A 22,362-nucleotide genomic window follows, 5' to 3' on the forward strand; every position below is an offset into this window, starting at 1 on the left:
TCACTGGATGAGATCATCTGGGGGTAGGGCACATAGGACATAACTTTCTTCACAAAAATGTCAATGAAGGAAAAAAAAACCCCAAAATACTTTTGGAGGCATCTTATTCCCTCATTCAAAAGAAAGTGGTTTTATGGAGTCAGGGAGTGTGGGGGGAGGCACGATGTGTGTGTATGTATTCTTGCAACATAAATGACCCACTTATATGCATAGTGGAATAGCACTGAATAGAAATGACATCCTTTTGTAACTTCTAAGTGTTAACATTAGGGCATGTTTGAGACTGAGTAGCAAAAAGTCAGCCTTGTGATCTTTTACTGTGAAATACGATTGGAGGCCATGGCACAAATCGGAGGAGGGGGCAGCATGGAGTGAGTGACCCCAAGACTGCAGGCCCAGGGCCCCCATCACACACTGAGGCTAGTGCCTGAGTTAGACAAGCAAGTAGGATGAGGCCAGAAGCTCAGAGGGACACTTCTAAACTGGCTGTACTTCAAGTCCTTTCTGCAAATAAACTTTGGACTTCCCGCTATTCTTTAATTTTTAGTATGCATTAACATAACAGATTTGTTAACTCTGGAGGTGGGAAGGCATGTATGTAACCCCTGGTCATTCTTTATCCAAGAGTCTCACCGAATTACTTGACGTAACAGCCTCACTGATGCCTGTTTCTGCCTGTGAGTCTCTGGCCATTCTAGACACCACTCACTGCTATTTCATAGATGCCGAAGTTGAGGGACAGGAAACCAAACATCTTCACAGAGCACTGATCTTACAACAGAACCAAGAGCTCCGAGGTTCTTGGCTCTGGCAGCAGCACCAGGCTCCCTTTTCTTCTTAGGGGAACAATGGCTAACACTGTGGCTTCAGACTTTGACTTTACAGGGCTGACGAAAAAAATTATCATCTGTTGAGAAGGTAGTGAAATGCCGACTTCTTAGCCCTTTGGTCAAGGCAACTTATTTGAAAGTGCTTGAAAGTAAGCTGACGGACTCCATATTCAACCATTTTGTCTCAGTTGCAATTCTGGTTTATCCACAAATAACCAAAAAAAGGGGGGGGGGGCCAAAATCTGTGGCTATACTGAACTCCTTGTTTTTGCTTTGATTGAATTGATCCTTCTTTAAAATGCTTATTGAATTTACTGGCCAATTTAATTAAAAGAGTTGCAAAAGTACAACCTCTGTGGAAGAATTGTGTCCCTGCCTTTCTGTGATTGCCCTTAAGCAACATTTAATTTGTAGAGCTGGGCTGGGGGTCAAGTAGGTCAAAAAGAATTCTTTTTGAAGGCGTAAATGTGTCCCCCAAAGAGATCCCTAGGTACCTCAAAGCTCTTAGACAATGGATGCCAATAGAGAGTGAAGAGGTGAATTTAGGGATTTTTAGACACAGCTGGGAGACTGCCTGATTCACAGTGAACTGTTCAGACCCAAAATGTGTTATTACAGGCAAGAATTAGCAATTGGCCTACGAAATAATGGGAACCACTTCCGGTCAATTAAACCTAGAAATAATCAGATTTATTTTTAATTAGAGTCAGAAATTAAGCTGTAAGCAGCTACAATCCTGTCACGTGGAATTTGTTCCTTGTCTATTATATACTGTTTAGTAACAACTATTGTTTTTGAATATTTTGTACCAGACTATTGGCTCAACTTTTGTGCACATCATGTCACTTACATCAAACATGTAAGACGGGTACTCTTACTTATCTTTCACAGAAGAGGGAATGGGGTTTTAAGGCATCTCGCAGGATTTGAACCCTTATCTGCCTGACTCCAGAGACCACAGTCCTACCTAGTTCTATGTGGCATCAATATTTATTACATGCCTGCCACTGAACAAGGCACTTCTCATGTGTCTACAATTATACAAGCCATCTAAGATGGCCATCCTGGTTTTGTCTTGGGCTACATCATGCAAGTCAAGAATTTCATTAGCCAGCGTGTATGAGACAGACCCTGAACGAACACACTTCTGCCGAGAAGGAAGTGGAAGAATGACTTCTGGAGATTCTTCGGGAAAGAGGAAAACAGGGTCTCAATCTGAGAAACCTTAAGGGTACTTTAGGCTTGGAGATTAGCACTTGGGAATGAGAGAGAAAAGGGCCTCAGGCAAAAACAATAAAACTCTATTTTAGTTTGACATGGTGGCAACTTGCCTTAAAAGAGAAAGGAGGAGTTGGGAGAGATATGGCAGGGAAGAGAGGGACCATAGTGTTTCAGGTCTTTTTTTTTTTTTTTTAAAGACATTCCCTGGAGTCTGCTACAGTTAAAAGTGAAGGGATAGAGGGGGTCAGATAGAAACAAAGTGCAGAGAGAGAATTGAAGGGAGCTGGGAGAACACAAGATAAAAGATCACAGGAGAGGTAAGAAGAAAGCCAAAGGTAGCACAAAGCCCCGGGGAAGAAGCAGAGGAACTGCGGAAGCGAGTTTAATCAGCTTCGCCTAAGGCAGCCGCAGTTAAATAAAGGATGCAGGGCGGAGAGGAGCTGCCATTCTGGAAAGGAGAGGGTCAACAGTGGTTTCAGTGACAGCTTTCTGGGGCCAAAGTGACAGAAGGTGGGGAGACAATAGGAGGAGCCTGGTTGCAGGAGTGGAGAAACAAAGACCAGTGGAGAAAATGATGCAGGGATGGAGGAGGGAGAATGGATGGCTGCATCCCTAAGGGGTTGCTGGCTGCTGGCAGGAGGGGGACAGTTAAGGCAGCAATGACCACAGGAGGGAGGGGAAAGTGTGGGGCAATCATAAAGTGAATATTCAGATGCGTCTCAGAAAATGTAAGTTCCCTGTGGCTGTAAACTGCGAACCAGTCTGCCCCAGACATGGTCAGCTTTGGTTCATCTGGCTAGCTTAGCGCTGACCACAAAGACATCTGATCTGGTTGTGAAAGTGGCTATAACACCAGCCCAATTCTGCCATAACCTGTCTGTGAGTTTGCTTTCTGATGGAGGAAGCAGGGGGCTGGGAGGAGGCACCCGAGGGATAGGTATAGATCAAAGTAAAAAAATAAATGCTACAAGAAATGGCTCTCTTAAAATAAAAGTGTTTGTTTTGTTTTGTTTTTTTTCAGAGAGAGCCCAGTGAACTTCATTTGGGAACAGAATAGAATCAAGGGGAAACTATGGGTTCTGGGTCAGAAAGGCCAGGGGTTGAAACCCGGTCCTGCCACTTTTCAACTGAACATGGGCAAGTTATGCCCTTGCCTGGGCCTCCTGTGTGGAAAAGCAGCTCCTGACAGGGCATCGTGGGTAGGTGTTGTACAGAGTAAGCTGGCAAGAGATGGGCTGGCAAGTCCGTGGTAGGAGTGACAGTGGGGTGTGAGGGCAGAACAGTCTGGAAGGACCCAGAGAGCGAACCTCTTTGGGCCAGATTTTATTACACTGCTGAATAATGAAAAATCTAATTCCAAAGCCACCCTTTCAATACGACTGTTGGGCTGCACCCTGCAGGCCTGCGAGTCCTGTGCTTGCCCAGCTTCAAGACTGAATTCCGAGAATTTACGTACGCACTTAATTTCTTTTATGCCAATTAAACAGAGTTCATCCACAAACCAATCTTGGCTGTGACATTTGGAGGCAGAGACACATCATATTTCTAAGGCACACACAGACATACATATACCTACATGGACACAGATCTCACAGTTTTCCTGCTAGAGTTTAAAAGGCCTCCCCCCCCCTTTCACTCTCGCGGATTACAGTTCCTGAGAGCCCATGTAGATCATTTACATCTCAAACGCACACGAAGAGAAATATCAATTCCTTCTAGAAAGCTAACTTCCTCTAACCGCGTACGCAAAAACCAGTTTTAGAATGTCAAGACAGTCAAGACAAGGATTTTTTTCCCCCAGTTCCTAAATAGCCAATTCAGTTTAAACGAATAGCAGCAACAGACAATAATAGGTACCAGTCAGTCACATTCACAATGCCTCACTCACAGAGGAACAAGAACCAGCATTTAAGTAATCCCCGCCTCAGCGGTAGCTCAGCCGACGCCTGGCGTAACGTAAAAAGCGCGGGCCAGCCGGCCGCCGCGGCCGCTTCTTCCTCCCAGGCATGGAGGCCAGCATGTCCGCAACAGCCGCGGGGTGTCCGTGAGGCCTCTGTGCTGCCTTGGCGGCCCCTGTTCATCAAGGACAGCCACCACAGGGCCCCACATACTAGTGGAGGCCGCCCCAAGACTACCTCTGCTACTTTTGGGGGTCACCCCTGAAACTTTTGGGCCCCACATGTTGGTGGACGCCCCCCACTCACTCCCGAACTTTCCATCCCGCGTCCTTCCTTCCCCACCTCTCGTGCTCACCGGAGTTTCCTCGTCTCCTGGCTGCTCCACCAAGTTTTGGCTGCACAGCCCAGGCGTGCGAGCCCCGTGCTTGCCCAGCTCCTGGACCGGAAACAGGGCCCGGTGTCCGAGACAGACGTGAATGGTTTTTAATGGACGGGGAAGCTTACATGTCTGAAGCAAGGCTCTGGAGGATACCGCACCGTGCCCGCAGGCAGACAGCGGGCAGAACATGGCGGCAGTCCTCGCTGGGGGGGGGGGGGGGGGTTAGCGCAGGTTTGGCTCATCAGTTACCAGGGAGACCACAGAGGGGCACGCCCCTCCCCGCCCCTCTGATAAGCTAACAGGTGGAGATGTTCTGATCTCAGAGGTAGAACAAATCACTAGCTGGGGGGGAGGTCAGTCAGGTGAGCCAGGTGAAGCGGGCACTGACAGAGCAGGGGATGTACAGAGAGCAAGAGAACAGCCATCTTGGGTGACCTGACCCCAGACGACCGTGGAGGACAATTCATATCTGGTTTCAAAATAACAAACGCAAAATTTTTGGAGTCTGAGTGTTGGAGATTATGTGGTAATAGCATGAGGATCAATCTTTTTTAAAAAGAAGCTTATCATGGGATCTTTATTAAATATTGCAATTATTTCTTCCTATCTATCTACCTATCTATCATCAATCTATCCGATCATGCTTGGAGACTCTTGGCAAACTGAAAAATCCCTATCACTACCTTTTAAACATGCAACTTTGAGCCTATGAGGTGCAAGGAAAGTCAATTTTATAACTGTCTTTAGTGCCACATTCAGACAGTAAAAGCAGCCGCTTAAAAAACCTTTAGGTAAATATTTGAAATATTCTAAAACTGACATTCTGAATGATATTCTGATACCACTTCAATAATGTTTTATAAAATTCAGAGGAAAAATGGAATTAAGTAAATTTGAACTTTCCTTTTTCCGAGGCAGTTAAAGGCCGTACTATTTGCATATTCTAATGTGGGATCACCGTAGCTCAAGGTACAAAGCTTCACAAGAAACTGTCCCTGGCAGGCCAGCAGAGCACGGGCCATTAACCTTCAGCCTTTCATCTGTATAAGACAAAAATCAGTCTCTTCTTTTCAAAGTGGCTTCTGTGTAACCACTCAGCACAGCCCATGGTTTCCAGAACCATCTTTGGAAACACAATTAGAAGGTTTAAAAAGCAGAAAACACAAGCTCCATCCTATTTACACATTTAAAGTAAAGGTCATTCTCAGAAACTGGGCTTCCCAGATTTCTCCCCTTGAAATCCCTTAAGATATGTAATACCAACATAAAGGGAATCACAAATCCAGTTTTCAGAAAATGGCATTAAATATAGATTTAAACTTTGACCTTTAGTCCCAAGTGAGAGGACAAAAAATTCTCTTTACAGTGAAAGGCATGTTACTACTAAGCTTCAATGAGTAGGGGAGAACCTGCCTGGTACTTGCCGGGATTAAGAAGCACCAATCGATTTACCTCCAATGCAGGTGTGCTGCAAATCCGCTGGGTCGAGATGCAGCATGTGATTGGGCCAAGCTCATCTATATTCTAGAGTTTGTAGAAGTAGCTTCTGGGAAACGGAGGTCTTCTTGGCTTGGGGAATTGACGTTTCCACGGCAATATTTGAAATGCAATCAGAGTGAGCAGCAGTAAGAAATGGAATACACAGGGTCTCCCACTCCACATTAGGGTCATGAGCAATAGTGGGAAATCCGTGGGTAGCATGATGACAGATTGGGCAAACAGGGAAATCATGGAGACCCAGAGCACTCATATTTTTACATCCCTTATTATCCTGAGTGCCCTGCAGCTGTCGGCCAGGGCCCCACGCTGACGACCCACTCTGCAGCTCACCTCCCTGCTACATCCTTGACAAGTTGATATTGAGGCCCAGATAGGGGAGGAGGTAGATGATGGACAATGGGAGACAGAGCTTATTGGAGAAAGGGACCATCTGTTATGTGCACACCCAGAGCCAGAAGGAGAAATTCTCCCTGACTATGGAATTTTCTGGAACAGGAAAGAGCACTGGACTGGGAGTCAGTTCGTTTCACTCTCGCTGGATGAGCTCACATTTACTAAGGAGCACAATTACTCATTTGTCTCTGTCACTAGACAGTGACCTTTCGTACAAACCTGATCTTGCTGATTTTCCGTACGTGACAGCTTACACTTGGGGCTCAGCAAGTGTTTGTTGATGGGATTAATGAGGGGAAGAAGAAAATTATTTGTTGGGAGGGACTGAGGACTTAGCCAGTCCAAACCTTTCACTTTAAAGATAAAGAAATGAAAGCCTGGAGAGGTGAAATAACTTGACTGAGGTCCCACTGCTTGTTGGCTGCAGAAGTAGTAACAACAAGAATGATGATGATGATCAACATAATAAAGTGCTTAAATTATGCAACTGCTCATGTTGTTGATTTCTGACTTGGTTCTTAGGTCCATCCTCACTCTTCTGTTTTCTCCTCTGTATCCGGGGTTGGGAAGGCTGGAAATGACATTTCCCAGACTTCCTTGCCAGCTTGAGTTAGGTTCCGTCATTGGGAAACACAGAATCCTGAGAAACAGGGACAAGAGAGAAGTCATTATATCAATATTTTAACTAAATTACTTAAATCTCTGGTCCAGGGGGCAGCAGCAGCAGGTGATGGAAGGTGGCCAGAGGCCACTATAACTGGTCTGTTGGGCTCCAGCAGCCTCCGCGAGGGCACAAACTCCTGGCTTCCTCATCGTGGCAGCAGTGCTGGCTCCAGCAGCAGGGACAGCAGTGGCACGTTGGTGGCCTCATGAGACAGTGTTTGTCAGCATGAGTCACCCCACCTTCCTTTTTGCTTGTCCTGTCCCAGTGGGTAGGGTCTTCCTGTGGTTACTAATCTCTCTCTGAGTAACACTGCCTCCCCAGTTTTGCTCCAATAGCCAGTCCAAAACCTTAGTAATCTCTGGTATTAAATCTCCCCTGATGAACCACCCAAAGTGCTTCATATATGGATTGCCTCATGGAATTCTCATAGAAACATACGAGATGTGAGCTTTTAGAATTATACTCCTGCTTTACTGATGAGGAAACTGAGGCTAAGAGACACTAAGTGCCACGCTCACATGGCTAAGTGGTGGCAAAGCAGGGACATAAACCAGGGCTATCTGATGCCTAAATCCACGTGTCTAACTCTGCACCTCAAGAGCAGCCCTGCTTCCCCCATCAGGTTGTCATCCTGAGGTGATCTAGGGGCTCAGCGAGGGTTTCTTCCTCCCCCGTGCTGTGGGACTGATTTCGGTGGGCACTCTTCTTTAGAATGCCCTTTCTCCAGGACTCTTGTTTTCTTACCCCTTGCCCTAAGCCTCGTGATGAAGTAGTTTCCTCCATTAAAAGCTTTATAGGGATGGTCTATCTTTTAGCAGCAGAGTAGCTAAGGGCACGGCGCTGTTGGCAGGAGAGCAAGGAGGTTAATTTGAGTGAGGGTTTGAGGGAAGAGGAGAGGGTAGGATTAACAGGCCCAGGGTTACTACACAGCAGAAGGGGCCCCTTCTCTGCCAGGCCCAACACTGAGGGCCTGACCCCTGGCTGCAGGTGGAGATGAACCAGAGGACCGAGGACTTGTGGAGTGGGTTCCTGTAAACGGCTTAGAATGGTGCCTGGCTTACTGTGAGCGCTCAACAAATGTTAGCTTAAAAAGAAGCCAGGAGGCATGAAGCGCTGCAAGAGATACTAAGACAAGTAAGAGCCAGGCTGGCCACAGGGGACATTCAACCAGGAGAGGCGGAGACCCTGGCCATATCCACCTGGGAGGGAAGAGCTGGGACCCATGGGAGTGCTGCCAGGGCCTGGGGAAGGGAAGCGGTCCACACAGGCTCTGGGCGTTGAGTAGGCTCTTAAAGAGGGGGGAGATGTGACGAAGTGGCAACAGAGGTGGGAAGCACATTCCCCAGGCAAAGAAACTGTGATCAGTGGCATCTCTTGTTAAAGCCTAAACTCTCAGGGTAATTTTTACGCAGCTTTCCCTTCTCCCTTCTAAATGTCTGAGACCAGTTTCTGTGGACCCCCAACGACTTCTGTTGTTGCTCAGGGTTGAAGCACCCTCCACAAGAAATGAATTCCAGGACAAACTTCATCTTTTCCACATCCTTTCCAATTATTCTCCATCTTTCCTCAAGCACTGTCCATCTTCCCCAAGACCCGCAACCCACAGACCCCAGGACTCCGTCACTGTAGTGACTCAGTGGGGACAAAGTCCCCTCTCTCCCAGCAAAACCCTCGCCTATTCCGTTAGGTCCCTGCTATTGGACCAGATAGCTATTTTGATGAACTCACTTGGAGCAAGATGTCAATGGCTTGTTATAACCGAAAATGTTCCCCTCTCAGAGAGTATTTGTATTTTAACACTGGGCTTCAGCACTTCATTCAACAGAATGAGTAATGCGGAATTTCAAATGACATAACATAGAGCTTATGTCAGTTAAGAAGGCATTTGATGGTAACACACACACACACACACACACACACACACACACACACACACACACAGAGAGAGAGAGAGAGAGAGAGAGTGCTGATTTTCCTGTTCAGGGTGAAAGGGAGGAGAACATGCCACACCAAAATACGCCACTTTGGCACGTGGATTATTCTGAACTGAAGGCAATCAAGACCTAGCAGACTCAGGAAAAATGTTTACCTCTCCCTTTACTACCTAAAAGAGTTTAGATAGGGGCCGAAACCAAAAAAAGGATGATTACCACAGACAATGTTTTTATCTGAAAGACCTATCTGCATGGCACAGCAAACTTCTAACTACCCCACATTAGCTCTTCTCACTGTCCTGCGACTCGCCCTCCTCCCCTTTGAAGCCTCGGCCCCTCTCCCATTCCAACAGCACAAAAGCTCGACTGCCCAACTTGTCCTTGAGTCTTATATCTTTGGGACACCTGTACATATGAAATTAAATTTGTTTTTCTCCTGTTGATCTACTTTACATCAATTTAATTATAAGACTAGTCAAAAGAACCTGTAAAGAAGGGAGCATCTTCTGCCCCTATAAGGCCTGGTATGCCAGCTCTGTAATGTCACCACCTGCCTTCGCTCTTTCTGCATCATCCCTATATCATCTTTGCTGCTGCTCCTTCAGGCTTCACAACCATAGAGGAGCAAAAGGTAGAAGGAGAAAGACAAAAGGGCACAGAGGCAAGGTGGTACCTCCCCAGGATGCTGCCTACATCTCATTGGTCAGAATCGAGTCACACAGCCAGCCTCCAACTGCAAGGAAGGTGGGAAGGGAGCTTTCAGTTTTTATTTAACGGTTGAGCAAAGCAACACTCAAAATCTGAATTCATTTTCTGTTAGTCAGAAGGAAAGGAGAATGAATGGGGAGTTGGCAACACCAGGGTCTGCCACAAAACGGGCACGTGTGGGGCTGGGGAGACTAGGGGACGTCCTGTCCCACCCTCTGTCTATAGAGAAGCTTCAGAGTAAAGCGCAAAGAAGTGAAGCAAGTGTGAGCAAAACCAGACGCCACCCTTTCCACCATGGGTATCCACCCTACCCACTGCATATAGTGTCCCCTGCTTACCTCTGACACGGTTAGAATGGCTTCATTTTTTTTTTATCCTCCTCTTTTTTTCTTTTAAACCATTTCAGCCATTTTCAAACATACAATTCAGTGCCATTAAGCAGACTGACGATGTTGTGCAACCATCACCACTATCTCATCCTTTACTCTTCACTGCTAATCTAATGTTGGGTTTTTTTTTCAGGTGTGGGGTTCAGAGATGGGGATTTGAGATAAGGGCAATGACATTTTAATTGATTCAAAAATACAAAGTATTTTGACTTTTCAAAGTGAAGAACAGCTTGGTAACATATGTATTTTCTGCTTGAAAAACATGTGGTTTCTTATCTGGATTATTTATCCCTGCCAATAAACGTTTGCTACATGTAACTCTCTCGCACAGAGAGCCAGCATCAGGACTATGAGCTGCTCCATCTTTTATTCAAGGGCATCAATATCAATCCCCTGGTGTTTATACTCAGAATCTACAAATAAATTATTTCCTTTGAATGTTTCCGGGGCCATTTTGTGATTTTGGACAGATGAACATTCCTCTGGCTTTCTAATCCCTCTGAATTGGGCCTTAACCAGAACAATGAGGACACATTTGGGGGAGGTAAAGGCAGCCCCCAGCCCACAAATAGCCTTCCACTCCTGGAAAAATTCCCACCGAGTCTCATAGGCAGAAAATCGAGGCCCGTAGCTTCAGTAGACTGTGGAACTCTAGAGGGAGCCAACTGGTGCAATTTCCATCTCTTGAAACATTTAAAATGTATCTGATCAAAGGAGGAGAAAATTAACCACAGTGTAGGAAGCTGGCAGGGGGACGGACAAGATGACCTAATTTGCCTTTCCCATTACTAATTTCAGTAGGAGTCTTCTCTGGGAATTCCACACTGAAATTCCAAGGCAAGATCACCTCAATGGGATTCTGATGGTGCAAGAATGACAATCAGGACCTGCGAATTTCGAAGACTCTGCTATTGCCTCCACCGGGGTTCAGCATGGAACTAAATTCTCCTCAGATGGATACACAGGGCCCCATTCTTATCTACATAATAACTATGGAGAAATTTTCCCTTTGGGTTTCAAAGGACGTGAGTTTGGTCTATCAAAGTTGGGGCTGTGCAGTGAATTTATTACTCGCTGAAATAAAAATCAACACAAGTACGTCTTTGCCTTAAGAAAAAAACCCACACCACTTAGTTGCTTTACCAAACTCTGGATTCAATTAATTTTTAACATGGAAGTAAAGTTCCCTTTTATTTTTTTTCTCCATTTCAAGCCAGACATTTATTTTTAACAAGGGATGAAATCATCTGAGAACAAAACGGGACATCTGTTACTTTATATCTGTTTATTTTAAGTACTTAAATCTGAGTTTGATTTCACACAATTTTGACATTGTTGCTTCATTAATAATCCTTACGTAATTGTGACCTCTGAGTGTGCCCCACGATTGCAGCATTCACTTCCCATTAGGGCAGAGTCTGATAAGAAAGCCAGAGTCGCCCTGGGATGGGCGAGACTTCCACGTTCAAAGCTGGTCTGAATGCTGACCTCAGCAACAGCAGGAGACTACCTCCAAAAGTGCAAGGAGAAGGCCTCTCACGGGGCCCAACACAAGTAAGGAATGGCCTGCGGTCTGCTGTCAACATTGGCACCGTCCTATTTCACAAGAATTGTTGGATGGGCAACCTAGAGGCAGCTGTTGTTGCAAGAGAGTTAAGAGATGGCGTATGAAACACGTACGATTCATACAGGCACAAGTAGGCAGAACCTTGTGTTGGAACAAAGGTATCCTTCATGCCCCAGATCAGCCACCTGCCTTTCAACGGCACTGGGATGCTGGTGGAGCAACTGGAAGGTTGGTGCAGTGACGGGCAGAGATGGAAGCTTGTGGGTCTCACCAAGAGGGGCCTCTGTGGCCACAAGGGGGCTGGCAAAAGTAATGGCCTGGTACCTGTGGCTGAGAATCAGGGTATGGGGCCCAGAGATGGGGATTTGGAATAAGGGCAGTGGACTTTTTAATTGGTTCATTCATTTATAGGCTAAATATTTCATGAGCTCTATGGGAAACATTGGCTATCCACAGGTAAATAGATGATTCTTGCCTCTCTGAAGGTTAACAGATCAGTGCACTATGAGAATGACTGAGGGGCCTATTTGAGATGCGGGGTATCACGGAAGGGTACTCAGAGAAGTAAAATGTAGGTTGAGACCTGAAGGCTAAGAAGGAAAGGATGTGGGAAGAAGAGGGGGTAGAGAATTCAAGCTGGAGGAAACAGCCTAGTGGAAAGCCCAGAAGGGGAAGGAGGCTGGCTTGTCAGAGAAATGGAGAGGAGGCTGCATTGTCTGCAGTGCAGTGAGGAAGACAGAGGGATGGAGAAGGGGAGGAGGGTGAGGAAGGCGGGAAAGGAGACAAGAACCATGCCTGGTCTTATGGGCTGAGGGGAGGTGTTTGGATTTAACTGGACATGCCAGGGAAGTTACTGATAGTTTTAAGCAGGCAAGTGACGTGATGTGGTTTGTGCTTTAAAAAGATGGTGCTGGCTACACAGGGAATGGATGACAAGGGAGATTAATTTCATAGGCTGTTGTTGTGGTCCAGATAAAAGTGGCAGTGGAGGTGGTGGGAAGGGGGTGGATCAGGGAAATCTTTAGGGTCAGATCAGCAGGGAATGCTGATGGATTGGCTGTGAGGAGTGAGGGAGGAGAGGGATCAGGACTATCTTGAAGGTTTCTGGCTCAAGCATCTGGGTGAAAGGTGGTGCTCTTTACAGAGATGGAAAACGTGGGGTGGGGCTGGGGCAGGGAACAGGATGTTAGGGTCGGACTGGGATGGGGAATCAAGCATTCCATTTGGGACACGCTGGCTTTTAGATGTCAAATTGGCAGTTGAATATTCGAGTCTGAAGTTCCTACGAGAGGTCTGGCTTGGAAGATATAAATAGAGTGTTGTTGGCAAGTTGATGGTTTTTTAAACCAAGACAATGAATGATATTACCTAGGTTTTGAATACATATGGGTAAGTGTTGTGCTGGCTAGAGGTTCTCCAAAGAGGAAAAGGTACCATATTTACTTCACAATATTTTTTTTTGAAATTTAAAAGTAAATTATAGGTATGCTATTTCACCCCTAAAATTCCTCAGTCTTCAAAAAATAAGGACATCTTAATACTTAAGTAAAATCCCAGGAAATGAGGCTCAACAGGCACCTCTCGTCTGGGCGGCCTGCTGTTGTCTATGGCAGCGTACCCCTAACAAAAGCCTTTTCTATTCTCAAAAAAAAAAAAAAAATCCCAGAAAATGACACTTATGGTCATCAACTCAGTGCCAGCCTCTTTTCCCATGCCCAGAATTGTCCATTTATATTTTTCTTTTAATATAGATGCCTGTGAATAGGTGTAATTGGCCCAATCTACCAGCGAGGACATTATGGCTCAGAGAAGGTTAGTAAATGATCCAAAACCAGACAGCTAGAGACCTGTGGGTGCAGGATCCAAACCCAAGTCTGACCAACTCTAAAGCTTTCCCTCTATCCCCCCTTAGCTGTCTACTGAGGCCTAGAACCCCATCTTCATGGAAGGAATATAATTCTTCTCCCCCTTGTCTTAGCCTCTTTTTCTTAGAGGATCATCCTCTCCTCCGAGCATATGACTCCATGGTTCCTATTCTCTGCTGAGGCCAGAGAACTATGCTCTCCTTCAGCCAGGCAATGGACCACTCCCTGAAGGCACTAGGGGCCTGGAGGAATCCAGCAGCAGGCTTCATCCCAATTATCACAGGTTCAAGAAGCCAACCTTCATTCAATCCTAGGCTGCCCAGAGGATGCAAGGGGTGGGGGCAACGGCCTTTACCTGGAGCTTGGCAGGTGAGTGGTGATGGAATGAGGGTTCTGATGCAGGGACAGGATGGAGCAGAGTGCGCCACCCTTTTGCTTCCTGTAGTCATATCAGTGCTTCATGCTCCCAGGGCTGCACTCCGGGGAAAGCCTGGGGTTGTGCTCCTTCCTGGGCAGCTTCCTGCAAGCCATGGCAGGGATGCAAGCCATGGGCAGGGGACAGTCTGCTCCAGTGCGCTGCCAGCTCTACTCTCCCCAAGGAAGAGTGTTCTTAGCTCACCCCCATCATCACCCTTATTGCAGAATTTAGATGGAGAGAGGCCTCTGTCATTCAAAGGAGCATGTATATACACAAGAGCACTTATGGGGGGCTCCCCATCACTCTCTGGCCCCTTTCCCTGATTTATCTTTCTTCATACTATTTATCATCATCTGCTATAACTTTTTTTTTAACTTTTTATCTCTCTCTCTTTCTGCTACAATTTAAGCATCATGAAAACAGAACATTTAGCAGTTTGGCTCACAATTCATCCCCAGCACCTACCTACTTATGTGCCTGGCACATGGTAGGCACTTCATACATACTTATTATATTAACAATCCAATCAATCAACCAATCAAGCATATAGAATCAAAATAGTTCGTAAAACACTTCTACCTACCCACCTCCAACAAAACTCAAAAATATTTTCTTATCCCACAAATCTTAATGATAAAAAGAAAAAAGTGATGAATGAAAAAAAAGGAAGGAAGGGAGGGAAATAGAGGCCAGAGAGTGAATACAGGGACCATCAGAGCCACTAGAGGGAGCCCCATTCTGAGCAAAATGGAGACCCCCGGCTGGTTTCTAAGACTGCGGGTGGGGCCCGGCAAGGCTGCACTACTCTACAGCCAGAAACCTCAAGGAACCAGAGCTTCGATCATCAACTTATTCCAGGCTGGCTTAGGGGTCTGGGGAGGACATTCAGGTGCTCTGAAATACAGCGATAATCAAGAGAAAGAGGGAGTCTTAAATTGAGGATGGAGAGCAATATAGTCAGGTTAATGGAAGCACTAGCAATATTAAATGAAATTGCTCTACCACTTCTTCATAAGACGGCACCGGGGAGCCTGTTCTTTGCATAAGCAGGGAGGGTCATGGGATTTAGCGGGAGGGAGGAGGAGTTGGGGAATCAGTCATGCAGCAACCATTACAGTTCATGGGATCCCAGCTCGCAGCCCCTCGGCGCACCTGCCTCATATTTACCCAGGCCCACGCAGGAGCCAGGCAAATTTGGGCAGGATTTCAAGGGAGTCTGGAGCCAGGGGAGGCTGCTTTAGTCCAATTAAATGAAGCAGTATCAGGTGGAAAGTAATTCCGAATATTCACCATTACTGGGGAGTTTTGTGTTTAAGCCCCTCTATGGACCTTCTTTTAATGAAGAACTAAACTGCGGGGTCTGGAGGTGGGCAGGGGGAGCTGCTCCAACTCACAGAGCTGAATCTCCCCTCAAGGAAGGCAGACAAGGGCCTGCAAAGTTTCCAGAGGACTGCGTCTTCCAGCCTCCCCCGACCCCACCTCTTCCGCACTCCCACCTGGGCCCTGGGACACCTCTGTGGATGTGTCTCTTCCGTTTTGTAAAGATAGCAAGAACCTCACCAGGCCTGCAGGTCTAAGAACCTGCATCTGCGTGATCACAGGTGGAGCCAATGCACTGAAGTCTTTGGAGGTTTTCTTCCCACTTCCTGTCTTCTTTCTTCCTTCCCCAGTGTTGGTCTTCCAAGGCAGTGAAGGTGAGCTAAGAGGTTTGCAGAGAGTCAAGACTCTTACATAACCGTGGTAGGGAAAACAAGCCCACTGGTGTAGGTAATAAATGCAAGAGGAGAAGGGTGTGATTCATGAGTTCACACAGCAGAGAGGATGAGTTGCTTTTAAACTGGTGAAGATATTGATTAGAGAAATCTCTCTATCAGTGGACATTTACAGAGAACATTTACAGTGAACCAGGCCGTGTGCTACATCCAGGGAGCATTTAGAGGAGGGAGGCAGTACAGGCTCTGGGCCTTCCAGTGACTCTTGATGACAGCACCCTGAAGATATTCACAGCACTGAAGAGATAAAGCCTAAATGTGTGAAATGGAATAATAACCATACGTAATTTCTCCCCTCAAACAACATAGACCCTTATTTCAGACCCTGATTCTTCCTTGCTTGCAGGAAGCGCACTTCTGGGCATGCCTGAGTACGCGCTCCTACTTAGCACCCCCGTGATGGTCCAGCAGTGGCCCGAGGGTAGCGGGAGCAGAACGCCCTGACTACAGGTGTGATGTCGGCCAGCCTTTTATTTTCACCATGCACAGTGATTCTAAAAAGTGCCAATATAAAATATTCCTCCTCCCACCCCCCAAAAATCTTTTTGTTGGTCTAAGTTACTGTTGAGTTTTAGTCATATATATATAAAATGTATAAACACATTTTTATTACTTACCATTTAATAATTTTTGTATTTTACATGGGAGCCAATTCAGAAATTTTCATCCATACAGTCTCCAATACAGGCAGACACATATTCATGTTCCTTTTGGGAGTAAATTCTTGGAATTAGGACTATTTTGAATTCACACTGTGTGTAGTTTATGTCTTCAACTCCTATGATGAAACATATCCCTGCATTCAAACAGTAGATGAAAAAAAACAGCAACAGTACAAGATGGTAAGTACGAAACAACACAATTCTGTTATTTTATGTGACCTCTCAGAGTTTTTGTTTTAACAATTCAAGACAGTGAAATGGAGTGCACACTCTGAGGTATAATTTTTTTGTTTACTACGTGTACATTTTAGTGCACATGTGAGATATTCTGCTGACTGATTAGTATCTTTAAAATTGAGATTTCCTCTTTTTAAATTGCTAATTGTTAGTTTAAAACTAAATGAGAAATAGAAACAATTACTATTGAATACTACATGCTGATTCCTGAATATCAATATTGTAACAGAGACGAGAGGCTGAGAAACAGTGCCCCACGCTGCATGTCAAATACACCAGGGATTCCACCACTTTCCAGAGATTCCAGAACTTGTCCTGGAAGGATTAGGGCCTGAACTCACCCCACGGATGTTGCTTGGGCTGGCAGGTTCCCTCAGTTTCACACACCGAGGCATTTCATGTCCCCTTATCCTACGTTGTCTCTTTCTCCTCCCTGCTCCTCAGTGTTTTCCATTCTGAACCCCCTCCTACTTCCCCTTTCTCATATTTGGGGAATTCCCAAAGAATTTGGGAAAACAGAGTTAGCTATTTTTTCTCTTCCTAAGCCTGCCACTTGTTTTACCCTATTTCCACTTTCAGATTTCTTTTGGCCCTACTTTAGTTCTTTGATGTCAACCAAGGAAGCCTATCCAGGAAAGGTTGCCCTTGGAAAGAGTACGGATCAGTAGATTGGAAGGAATCGCCCTCCCCAAAGCCCAAATTAGAAAACTGATCGAAACAATTGCTTAAAAAGCCCACTTATTAAAGGACTGAGAACTGTGAATCATGATGAGGGGGATTTATCAGAAGTATTCAAAGAAGACATGTGGGACCAATTTCCAAAATAGGAAAGCATTATCTCCTTGGAAATAATCCAGGGAAAATACAGAACTGGGAATTTCAATATTTTGCAAGAAAATGGAACAAATCTTAAGAGAGAAAGGCTCAGTGAGCAAGACAACAGAATGATGAGAAGTTAACACAGTGTGTTTATGAAAAACTGAGCTTGCCAAACAAACGGGATATCTTCTAACATTTCAGCTTCAGGATTAGCAAAGGAGGTGGCTTCAAAGTACTCTACCTTCATTCTGTGATGGCATTTGATACGAAGATTAGAAAGGGGTTTGTTGTAATGGTAACTGGAAAGTAACGAAACAACCCACAAATAGGTGACGTTGCCTCTGACTTGGACAGGAAGTTTTCAGCAACGTGCCAAAAGGATCTCTCTGGCCAGGGCTGTTTCACTGATGCTCTGGAAAGGGAATCGAATAGCATCTTACTGGATGGAGGAGTCCAGGTATAAGAGCAAATCTGTGTGATGGAGACCGAGGAGGACTGGCAGACTCTGTGGTCAACATGAGCCAAGCTCTGCACACCTGGTGTGCCCTCAAGTGAGCTGACATGGCGGAGAAGGAGAGTCTTGGGCTGAGAAAGCGGGTCCTCAGAGTCCAGCTGGCAGAGTGCCACCCTTCCAGGCACTGACAAAGACACTGCTAGGACAGAAGAGTCTGGCAAAAAGCTGGAGATTGTAAAGAGAAGAAGAAAAGCCTCAGGGAAGGCACTGGCTCTGCCCCCAAGTGTAAACGCCCTAAATCCCAGGGGAAGCCAGGGTCTATTTATCCTGATAGAGCCAGTCAAAATGAGGAGTAATGCGGGAAATTAAGGTAGATGAGGCTTTAGAGAAAGAAAAAACTTCTGTTCAGCAGGATCTTTTAGATAATGAAGTGGTCTCTAACGAAGCCTGAAGAAGCCCGACATTGGAAGGAACATGGAAAGGGGCAGTCGCCCTGCCTACTGAAACGTGCGAGGGCAGAGCGTCCACCTCCTCTGTCTCTGCAGTCTCTCCTTTCTCTTTTAACTTTATGCTTTTCCCCAGCATGTTCCCCGCTCTGAATTGCTCCTCACGAGGCTCTGATCCAATTCCTGGTGTCATTTAAATGGGCTCGGGTTTGCAGGATCTGGTGATGGAAGAGTGGCCGCCCTCCTCGCCCGCCCCCTGCCCTCCTGCCGCCCCACTCCAAGTGCGCGGCCTGCGCCGCAGCCCGGCTGACTCCTCCGCCTCCGTGTCGGCCTCCTCATTAGACATGCTCTGGAGCTGGCTGGTGTCAGAGCCGCCGAGGCATCAGAATGCAGGGCATGCCTCAGGCTCCTGGGAAGCTGCACATTCCGCATGAAATATGAAGGCAACGGCCAGCCCAGGGGAGACCCAGGGTGAACTTAGTGGAATCACAGCAAAGGTGGCTATTGGGGGAGGGGGGCCCTGCAGGGTCAGGGGGAAGACAGGGGCACTGTTTGGTGGTGGAAGGGGGAGGCTTGCAAGGAGGGGACCCCTGGTTTCTGTGTCCTCTTGGCTGCTCCTGACTCACACCCCCCTGTTCATTCCTTCTGCATATGCTCACCGTGTAGCCGTGATTATGGTGATGTGCCCTTTTGAGATAGGCAGCCGGCTCCCTCTCCCGCTGTGCTCATCACTGATTCTCGAGTTCTCTTTTGGGACAACCTGAAATCATAAGAGCAGTCCATGAGGATTCCGGAGGACCTGACAGTAAGAAGCATAATAAAATAATGATTGTCCACAGGCCCTGGGGAGACTTGTCACACAGCGCTCAGGGCCTGCAGAGGTTAAGCGTGCTTACAAGCGGTGGCCTTAGATGGCTCCGAGGCCTGACATGAAAGCCTGCCTTCACCTTTCTCCCAAACCTCCCGGCTTCCAGCCAAGCTTCCTTGCTGGGGCTCCAGACAGCCACTCTGAGGTGAGGGGAAAACTATCCATTTCCACCATAAGCACTAACACCCACCGTGTGTCTCAGACACATGATAGTGTGTGTGTGGCATCTCTCCCTTAGACACGTACCCACAAGAGTGTGGTCAGTTCAGACGGAGGTCCCTGTGCTTGTCATTTTATCCATGAAGCAGAGATGCTGGGTTATTTGTGGTCATATATCCAGGGATCGGCACATAGTAGGTACTCAATACATATTGAATAAATCACATTTGGTGAGTCCCCCCTCCTACCCCATCACACATCTAAGTCATCAAGAGACACAAATCTACTGGTTTCTCCACACACAGACATTTTGAGAAGCCATTTTTTTTCTCCCCAACCTAAAACCACAGTACCCTTTACAAGGCACTCCAAGAGGGTATGGGGTTGATTCCATTTCCTGCTGTTGATTATAGAGCATCACACCTTCTTCTGATCAGAGAGTAATGATATTTTTTATTTATATTTATTTCCCCATATATTATATATGTATATTCCCCTCCCCCCGAAATATATATTTTTTCCTCTTAAATATATATGTATCTCCCTGTGAGAGTTTTCTGCAGGAAACCCCAAAGCCATGATGTGTCCTCAGAAGCTAAGCCATTCTGACTGGCGGTACTGCCTGCTGCACACCTCCAGGAGGCACCATTTCTACTGAGGCTGCCCTGCTGGTCGGAATGTGGAGAGACATGGATGCTTGTCTGATATGTGAGAGCCTTCAGCACATATAATTGTACTTGGTGACTTTCTGTTAATTTTGCAAAGGAATTAGCTTCTTTGTGAAGAGAGAGGACTCTCTCCTTCTGTTTGGTTCCGGATGCAGAGCAGCAGGAGGCAGCAGCATTCAGCTCAAATGCTGGCCTCTTCCAAGACTGTCAGCTCCCTGGGGGGAGAGCATTGTCTCTCCCACTCACTGCTAGGTCCCCAGTGGCTAGATGAGTGCCTAGCACAGAGCAGGCACTCCACAAACATTTTGGTTGACTTTTGCAAGATATAGTACCTTATTTTCTAGCCAATGACAGGTTCAGGGCTGGGTCACTTAGAGTCTTCCCTGGCTTTGATATATACAGATGTTGAGAAAGAGAATTTCTCTGCAGCACTGCTAAGGTGAGAGTAAGAAGTTAATCACAAAGAGGAGAGAATGAGACTATCAGACAAAATGAAGAGATGGTGAGAGAGAGCGAGAGAGAACAAATGAGCTTGCCCTGACACAACTGTGTATTCAGCCCCAGCTGAAGGTCTAACCCAGAACGTCTTAGTAATATGAACCAATAAATTCCTTCTTTATTTATTTGTTTAAGGTAATGTTAGAAGAGGGTTTCCATCATTTAAAACCCAAAGCGGTCTGACTAATACTCTGGTTTCATACTACATCTCCTTTCAAATCTATTCATTTACCCCATGCTGTCTCTTTATATTTTATGCATATGGGACTTCTAAATTTCAATTTTTACATAGCAGTCATCTTGCCCATTTCTTTTGCTCGCCTTTAAGCAGAACTGCGTTTCAGCCACGTCTCTCAGGGCAGATGTATCTTTCCTATACCAGGATCTGGACAGAAGGTATTCTTCAGATTCCCTGGATAACAGACTGAACAGTCCCACTGGTGGTGACAGATCCTCAAGTCCAGAGTGTATTCAGCACCCCCTCAACAGCTCCTGCTGACTCTGCCAGGGACCTTGGCAAGGGCACCCTGCTCTGTGCTCACCTCTGCTGGGACAGAGCTCAGTTGTTTGCAGCTTATTTTGCAGGAATGGGGTTTGTCTCCCCAGCTAGACAGGATGTGGGCCGTTTTCAGAGAACAAAAGAGGGAAGAAGATCAAAGTTCCTTGGACATTCAAAATGTGACGAACACCATCCATGGCACTGCACATTCCCGGGAGATAAATAACTCCCCTCGTCCACAGTTGAGGGCACAGGCTCAGAGTGGCTCAGCTGCCACCCACTTGCCCGTGGACTGAGATGCTCAGTGACAGAGAAGATCTGTTTGGTCTGAGCATCCACGTGTTCTCTCCCTCCACTAAGTTGCCTCTAGGGCCACGTTTTGCTAGGGTTTGCACAATCCAGACCACTCAGCACCATGCCGGCCATGCTGTAAGGCCAACGATGACAGCACTGTGTTTATCGCCATTTCAGACTAACCTAATGAGGAGGGAATGTTACAGACCACCCCCTCTGTGGTGTGAGAGGATTGCTTGACATGGAGATGCACAGAAACAAGAGACGTTTAGAGTCCAATTTCCTTCCTCTGTGGCCCACCCAGTCTCTGGGGTTGAGAGCTCGGCCCGGGAGAGCGTTCTGTTCCCAAACAGGCAGGGATGCCTCTGGCGGGGTGTCAGCCACGGACCCACCTCGTTTTTGTTCTGCAGGTGCAGGAAAGAGGATGCGGCCCTCCCCAGCCCCCAACAGGGAAGGGTGAGAAGTGTTGCACTGTGTAGGGGCGAGCATGCACATGTGTGTATGTGTGGTCCTTGCAGCGAGGGCCAGGCAGGGGCCAGTCTGCAAAACAACATCAAGACACCGAAACATTTTCCACTGAGCAACAGAATTACTGCCCATGGAATTCTTACCCAGCCTGAGAAGAGAGCAGCAGCCCCTCCTTTTCATTAGCTAAACAAAGAGGGTTATTTTTCAAATGAAAACTTTCAGCGTGGAAAACAAACAATCTAATTCCCGGGGCTTTTTGAGAAGCGAGATTCTCAGTGCTCGAATAAACACGTCTATGTGGACGACTGCCTACAAAGGGCTGTGCATGTGCCCTGATCCAGCAAAGGGGCAAGGTCTGGCCAGTAGGGGACCCAGGCCTCTTGAAACAATCCCAGGTAGGAAGGCCGGCAGAAGGCCTGAACTATGGCCTGGAAAGATTGGACTGTTCTGCTAGGGGAAAAAAATCGGTCAAAATAAAAACATTTTCTATGTCCATTAAATGATCCTCTTTCTTCCTCCAACTTAATGAACTCCCTCTGGTTGGAAAATAATCTGCAGGTTCAAGCCCTGCTTGGTTTATTGAACTCGAGCCTTCCAACTTCCCTCAAATACAAACCACTCACAGACTCGCGGGGTGGCATTCTGGCTTTCTCTAGAGGTGTTCTCTTCGTGGAAGCTCCGGGTACCTGCATCTTTTTGCAGACAGCTACCAAAATGGCAGCAGACTGCCAGGGTTCCAATTCCAGCTCCGT

At 46.6% G+C, this 22,362-nt stretch overlaps 1 protein-coding gene across 15 annotated transcripts in view; it reads right to left on the reverse strand.

Moving 5' to 3' along the window:
- Positions 1–6,614: 6,614 nt before the first annotated feature.
- The window catches only part of CCDC171 (coiled-coil domain containing 171), a 488,107-nt gene continuing 472,359 nt past the window's right edge, over positions 6,615–22,362 (reverse strand). For 14 of the 15 annotated variants that reach the window (XM_032477676.1, XM_032477674.1, XM_032477673.1 and 11 more), the window contains 4 exons: positions 18,816–18,916; positions 16,156–16,334; positions 15,327–15,465; positions 6,615–6,861 (listed from right to left, as the gene is read on the reverse strand). The gene's annotated coding sequence lies outside the window, so the exon portion shown is untranslated. The remainder of the gene's footprint in view (positions 6,862–15,326; positions 15,466–16,155; positions 16,335–18,815; positions 18,917–22,362) is intronic. The other variant, XM_032477670.1, reaches the window with a different exon arrangement.

The sequence above is a fragment of the Camelus ferus genome, chromosome 4 (assembly GCF_009834535.1).
Source record: "Camelus ferus isolate YT-003-E chromosome 4, BCGSAC_Cfer_1.0, whole genome shotgun sequence".
NCBI classification, from domain to species: domain Eukaryota; kingdom Metazoa; phylum Chordata; class Mammalia; order Artiodactyla; family Camelidae; genus Camelus; species Camelus ferus.